Below are 7,293 nucleotides of genomic sequence, written 5' to 3' on the forward strand. Positions count from 1 at the left end.
AAGTTGTGTTTGTAGACCACCAAATGAGCCATCATACTCCTGCAGTATTTTCAACAAAGGACCTGAAGAAAGTCAAGGCCCAGTTCTTTTTGCAGCAGGAAGTAATATTCACACTGCGTGCATGTTCAGTAGTCCTCTGTAACCATGCATAAACAGAATAAAACTGGTTACATGCAGAACAGAAAGACCCCTGTTTATACCAGAGACGTCATTCTTGGTAGATATCTCTTCTAAGGGCTGGCTAGACACTTTCCTTTTCATAGCTGGCAACCCAAGAGTTGGCAAAAATGGTAGGGCCTAGGTTGGGCCGCACAAGTCAGGGCATTTCTCTCCTTTCTTTAGCCGCTAAGCAAATCCATGAGTTGGCTTGCTGACTCTGGTTTTCTGAGCCCTGTGAGTCAGGAAAAGGACCACCAACAATTTGCAGCGAATAATGGGGAGTGTACGTTTGAGAAAAGGACTATTTTGCAGCAGCACATAAGCTCTTAATGTCCTTGGGAAAAGCCAACATAAAGCATTTTTATTGCAATAATAAAACTTGAAACTTGCATGTGGTGGAAGGAGGAAGTAGAAAATAGTCTGTGGCAAGTGCTCCTATGAAACTGCTACACAGGCTACAGAAGAAAGAATTATCAGAAGTGAGAGGCGTACGTCCCAAAAGTGGCTGCTTGGGAATAACCATTGAGGAGTTCTTTGGAATCTAGTAGATTCACTTAAAACCACATCATTGTTTTCAGGGAACACACTGTCTTCTCAAAAATTTTCTTCTAAGAGGAAACATTTGGGAAAAAAAAAAAACAACAAAATGAAACACATCCATTGAGGCAGAAACCTCAACAACATGTTTTGGAAAAATATTTTGTCATCTTGAAACTTCTCATTTATTCTGTTTAATCTTTTTGTATTAATTTACATTGTCTCGTGTTGCCTCGGGTGTCATGCACAAATGTCTCGCTACTGCAAATGGGTGTCGAAACACGGTCATGTAATTTTTAGAGCAGCAAAATAGTTTTGTTTTACAGCTAGATTAATTATGGACAGCTGCTGCTTAGTACAAACATAAACATCTTTTTTTATTTCCCCTAGATAATTTCCTCCTGTTCATCTTACGCTAGCTAAGTTCCCTGAAAACCTGAAAACAGAAATTAATACCATTTTTCAGCTTGACTTCAGGCTGTGTGGATGGGAGAGTTGTGTAAGGAAGAGTGGCTGCTTGTGGTACTGTATTGAGAAGCTTTCTCGTGCAGTGAAGTCACCACAATAAGTGAACTGATACTAGGGTGCAAAAGGGGAAATAATGAATCTTACATAGGGGATTAAGCGTATGATCAGAGTTCTCTTGTCTAAGATATGATGTGTATTTGCTCAGACAATGGTAAGTGCTAAAGCAGCTACACTACTCCAGGACATGAACTAGTTCAATGAGACTTGGCTTGGGATGCTACATAAAGCCTTGAATATTGCCATAAACATATGCTACATATTGGCTGTGTAACGGTGCATGTAACACAAGGGAAAATGCTTGGAACTCTATGGACCCAACAGTCTCTGTGTGTAATCAGAGCAGAGGAAGAACACTAAATGTCCTAAACTCACCCAGATGACCTACATCCCTTTTTCAGAACTTGATGGGGTTCAAGTGCAAGACTACCAGATCACGTGAAGGCATATCTACTTCAGAGTTACTACCTTCTCCCAATCCTTTTTGTAACCCATCACTCTGCTTTCTGGGGCATTCATCGGAATCAAGCTAGATTACAACGCTATCCTTGTTTTGGAGTCCTAAATATTGGGGCAACCAGTAGAAATTGATTTCCATCATACAGTGACAGTAACTCTGTAATAGCCTGACTGCTTGCAAGTCTTGCAAGAAAAGGCATGAGTCAGAATATTTTTTTTGTTCAGCTTCTTTTATTTTTTCCCCAGGACTGAACTTTATAAGCTGGCAAGAGCTGACATGGACATAAATATTGAGCAGTTCTTCCCATCTTGATGAGGACTTTTGGAACGATAGGATTCATGAGCTATTTCAGTTGAGGATAATGTAGCTTGCTCTTAAGGCCCCCTTGTTAAAAATAAGCTGCCTTCCATGTGGTTCTCCTACATAGGGAAACCAAATCCTTTTGTCAGTCAGCTGGAAATCTGCTCAGCCACCTGAGATTCATTGTGGATGAGAGTGTTTACAAGGCTCAGTGTAAGTATCCCCACTCAAATATCAGCCGGGGGCCCTGTTAAGTCAACAGGAGCTTTTCCCATTGACTCCAGTGTCCTTTGAATGAGCCTGAGGTGGTGGATGTTTCAGTAGGTTGTTGTATGGGAGCCTGATTTTGTAGTTAAGGCACTGGTGTGGGTACAGGAGAACTGCGCTGGGTCCCTTACCTGTATGAATAAGGAAGAAGAAGGGAGAGGCAGACATCTGATTTCCATCATTTTGTCAGTTCACCAGCAATTCCATAAAGCAGCAGATTAGAAAAAAAAAAGAAAAAAGAAAAAATGATTTATTAGTAAAATTGATGACTCAGAAAACAGAATAACCTATGTTTTGATTAATTCAGAATAATTCATCATTTTTTACATTGCACATTTTCTTTCTGCTTTCTCTAGTGAGCAAACTTTCTGTGGGTACATTGTGTCTGTGTTTCGTCCCGTCTTAAAATTCAATCTCAAGCAGCTTAAGAGAAGGCCAGAAAGGTCCTGAAAACTACAGGAAATTGGCGTTTTACCGTTCAAAACTGTTTTATCAATTAAAACATGAACACGTATTTTGAATCCACTGCATTTTGAAAGATTCAGATGTTCTGTGCCAGTGTCCCTTCTAACTGATGCATTTGCATTTCTTGAAATGTGAAATGCTGTCTCCTGATGGTATTTTAAAAAGCATTTATGCATCATTTAATACAATCCAGGATGGTTTTCTGAGCACTGGAAGTAAGGAAATCTGCTTTCCTACAGCTTTACGTCTGCTGGAAATGTGACTTTGCTGTCTCAGCTTTGGCTGAGGATTTTCCTGGGGTTGGGGCATTTGCAGTGACTCCCCTGCATCTTCTCTGGTATGCAAAATTTAAAGCTGTTTCTTACTGAGTATTTGTGCTGTGTCTGACACAATGAGCTGAAGACCTTTCTTCAGCTCTATGGATGTTGTGCTGACACGCACTGAGCATACGACGTCCTTGTTTTTTCTACTTTTGTTGTTGTTGTTCACATGTTTATAAAGCAGGCTGCCTGCAGATCTAAATTTAGAAAGAAAAGCATACATGCTCTGGCAAAACTGAACAAATGTCATTGTGATGGGAGGACCCCAGGGGCTCAGGCCATAAAGCATTTCAGAGTTCAGGAGTTTAGTCCTACAAATGTACACACAGTTTACTATGCAGTAAAAGTGAAACAAAACTAACAGGCAAAGCTTCCACTTTGGTATCTGTAGTGGTAACAGAGCCCCGAACCACCTTCCCACTGCTTATATCTGAACTGTTCTTTGTTCAAGACAGAGAACAATCTCTTCAGGGGAGATTTAGGTTGGATATTAGGAGGAAGTTTTTCACTCAGAGGGTGGTGATGCACTGGAACAGGTTGCCCAGAGAGGTTGTGGATGCCCCGACCCTGGAGGCATTCAAGGCCAGGCTGGACATGGCTCTGGGCAGCCTGGTCTAGTGGTTGACGACCCTGCCCAGAGCAGGGGGATTGAAACTCGATGATCTTTGAGGTCCTTTTCAACCCAGACCATTCCATAATTCTATGATTCTGTGATTCTATGATTCTATGATTCTGTGAACAACCTGCCTATAGCTCCTTCTAGGCTTGGATGGACCAAGGCACCTTCTCTCAACCCTCCAGGTCTTGTTTGCCATCTCCATCCCCTCGTGCAAGCCAGGGAGTAACGTTTTGGTAGACCAAGGGATTTAATGGCATCACATCCAGGCTACATCAACATAAAGGCAACACACTCTGCGACTCTCGTAACATAGGTTGTACCTGAAGATCAGCGTCTCTTCAAGCATTACATTTTAGCAAATGTAATCTTTGGGAAAAGGCTGGAATTAGCAGACCGACACAGTGCACCTGGAGAAAATATCTAATTTGAAATTTAAAAAAAAAGGAATTAAATTAGTTGAGATCATATAGATTAGAAGATATCCTCTGATTAAAAAAAAAGGAGGATTCTTCTTAAAAAAAAAAATCTTTTTTAAAAAAAGGAGGATTCTTATTAACATGCGTTTAGAATGTAAGATTCACACTTCATGTCAACTTAAGCAACACCTACGATCTCCTGTTATACGTTAGTTGGAATATCTGGGCTGACTTTCAAATGGTGTCTCCAATGGGTCCTCTGTCCCATTGTTTCCACTTCTATTTCCTAAACACCATCAAATATCTCAAACTGAACCTGGCACTACATTTGAAGTATTTGAATTTCTTTCCATGAGTGTTCCCAAGCTCTATCTTACTGCTAAATGAGCAGAAATATTTGCTTTACTTAAGAATTGAAGTGTTATTTTCCCCCAAATCTAACTAAATCCTCAGTTTCTTTGCTCTTCTTCTCTTCTGATCCCAAATCTGATTTCATTTCCTTTACACCACAGTATATAATGTAATAAAAGGCATACATATATGTTGATTTTGTTGTTGTTGTTCTCCAGCTAGAGAAATACAGATATGTGCACACACGCATGTTCCATGCAAAAATATACAGCATCAGAATCCCCACTGAATAAATAAACAACTATAATAACAGTAGCAATAATAGTAACGCAAAAGGTAATTGCATCCCAGAATACCCTGGTCTGACTGTGACTTCAATTCGGGAATGAATGACTTTGTATCTCGTATCCTCCAAGTCTCTGGATGGCAAGCCAGAACCCAGACAGGCTTGCAGAATTTGAAACTGCTGCGCAACTGAGATTACTGCTGATGAAAATGCATTATAACACGCACAGAGCTGCAGCATTTGAGTGCTTGGTAGAAACCAGGAACCGACCCCATTTTGTGAATGTACATGTGTTCTTGTACGTGTGTTTTCCTGCAGGTATCCAACCTTTAAAATGTGAGTAGGGTTTTTGTGACCTGATCAGCATTCCAGCAGCAAACACTAAGTACCCTGTCTAGAGCCACATCCTCACCTGGCTCAACAGAGCCCAGAGGCATGCTGCTCACCAGCCAGCAGTGGTTTCTGAGATGCACCTTATGAAACAATCAGCTGTTCCCTTGAGGTGATGGTCAGGACAGAAGAAACCACCAACACCTGTCTTGGCAGGGGTCCGAATTAAGCTCTTTCTCTACAGCTGGAGGAAGGAGGCAGAGAGAACTGAACGGTCTACTTAATTTGGAGGAAAGCAGATTCCCTGTGCAAAATATTTAACCTGGAGTGCTGTGTGTTGGGAGGGATTGTTGGCTTGTATCATCAGTGAGGTTCTGGGGGCCTTTTCCAAAGCTAAATGGTGTAATCCTACATCCCACTGGGGAGAACTGCAGTGCCATCAAATCACTGATTCACAGGATGGCTTGAGGTGGAAGGGACCTTAAGGATCGTTCAGTTCCAACCCCCATACTCTGGCTGCCCAGGGCCCCATCCAACCTGGCCTTGAGCACCTCCAGTAATGGGGCATCCACAGCTTCTCTGGGCAGCAGTACCAGGGCCTCACCACTCTCTGAGTAAAGAATTTCTTCCTAACATCTAACCTGAATCTCTCCTCTTTTAGTTTAAAGCCATTCTCCCTTGTCCTCTCGCAATTAGGCTGTGTAAAACCATGTTAGGACTACTACCCACTTCTGGTCTTTCAAACTGGGTCACACGAGGCTGTGACTAGAAATGAAAAAATATCAAAAAAGACTTTATGTTCCTTGAGAAAGTGCTGAAGGGATTGGAAGCACAGGTAGTGTTCTCCTCAGTCCTGCTGGTTGGAGGCTGGGATCTGGGCAGGAGGAGGAAAACAAATCAGTTGAATGAATGGTTGCATGGGTAGTGTCATGTCCAGAACTTTGGGTTCCATGATCGAAGATGTACCTTTGATAGGCCAGGAATGCTGACACTATGGGATACAGCTGACCAGGAGGAAGAGGTCAGCTTAAAATGTTTTTAATTCATCCCTGACAGTAAAAACCAAAGCACTTTCATACCAACTCTGAAGCTTTTATTTTGGCTTTTTTTTTTAAGAACTACTTACAGATTTCAGGGGAGCAAAAAGGAACCCATGTGAATTTTTCAGGAACAGGACAGAGGGATGGATCTTCCCATTAGTGAGCTCATTCCAGCCATGGGGAGCCAGGGATAGTCATCAATTCTGCTGAAGTAAATGAAACAATTCTTCCCCTAAATGAGATCAAAATACCATCACTCTTGTCACAGAATAACGACAAGCCATCATATTTGCATAACATACTTGATAAATATTTGCATAAATATGCTTCAAAGCAGGCAGAAAGGGACTGATTCTTGCACGGGTTAATTTTTTTTATGGAATATCTAAATCAAATCAAAGCAAGAATTAGACAGAAGAGCTTCTGCATCTCAAAGAAATGTCCTAACTATAAGCGTCAGAGAGCTAGAACTTGTTTTGAGAGCAATATCACAAGACTGCTTTTCCACTGAGTTTCTATCTCTTCAATATGAAGAAATAAGAGAGAAAAAGAGGGATAAAAAATAGGAATTATTTTTATTTTTAAATCTAGACAGTACGTACTTTGCAAATAGATGACTATTAGTTTTTTTCTTTTTTTGTTTGTTTGTTTGTTTGTTTTTTCTTCAGTGCTTCTTCAAATAATTGATACAAACTGCTGGAGAAGCACAGGCTGTTGAACCACTGAACCTCACTGTCTTTGCACCAGGGCTGTGATGACAAATAACGTTGCTCCAAATGGAATACTCAGAACCACACATAAAAATCACACCTTCAGCAGGTCGAAGAATTCAGGAATATCCGCACTGCAGTCTGAAGAAATTAATTGACATGTTTATCTGTAATGAGTAGCTGAATTAGTCTTCCTTCCAATAACTGTCTTCCGTGATTCTCTTCAAGTCATGAACCTGTGCTGCACAAAGGAAATTAATCTTTCAAGCATTTTCCTCAATAGTTTAGAGTTCTCATAAATTGTTTCATATACATGCTGGAAAAACTCTCTTACCAGGACTTTTTACATAAAACAGTTTTCTTCTCCTTTTCTCAGCATATTTTAGGCAGGCTTGTAACACTACTGGCAAGCTTCCAAGTGTTTAATTTGGAACATGATACTTTTCACTAAAAAGAAGAGTGAAGGAGAGAAAAGGAGAGAAAAAGGAGAAGAAAGGAGTGGGAAGAG

General features: G+C 40.8%; 1 long non-coding RNA gene across 1 annotated transcript in view; it reads left to right on the plus strand.

Moving 5' to 3' along the window:
• Positions 1-7,097, plus strand: part of LOC110394015 — a 37,647-nt gene extending 30,550 nt beyond the window's left edge. The window contains exon 2 of the long non-coding RNA XR_002435316.1: positions 6,744-7,097. This is a non-coding gene — a long non-coding RNA (uncharacterized LOC110394015). The remainder of the gene's footprint in view (positions 1-6,743) is intronic.

This window comes from Numida meleagris, chromosome 2 (assembly GCF_002078875.1).
Source record: "Numida meleagris isolate 19003 breed g44 Domestic line chromosome 2, NumMel1.0, whole genome shotgun sequence".
NCBI lineage: Eukaryota > Metazoa > Chordata > Aves > Galliformes > Numididae > Numida > Numida meleagris.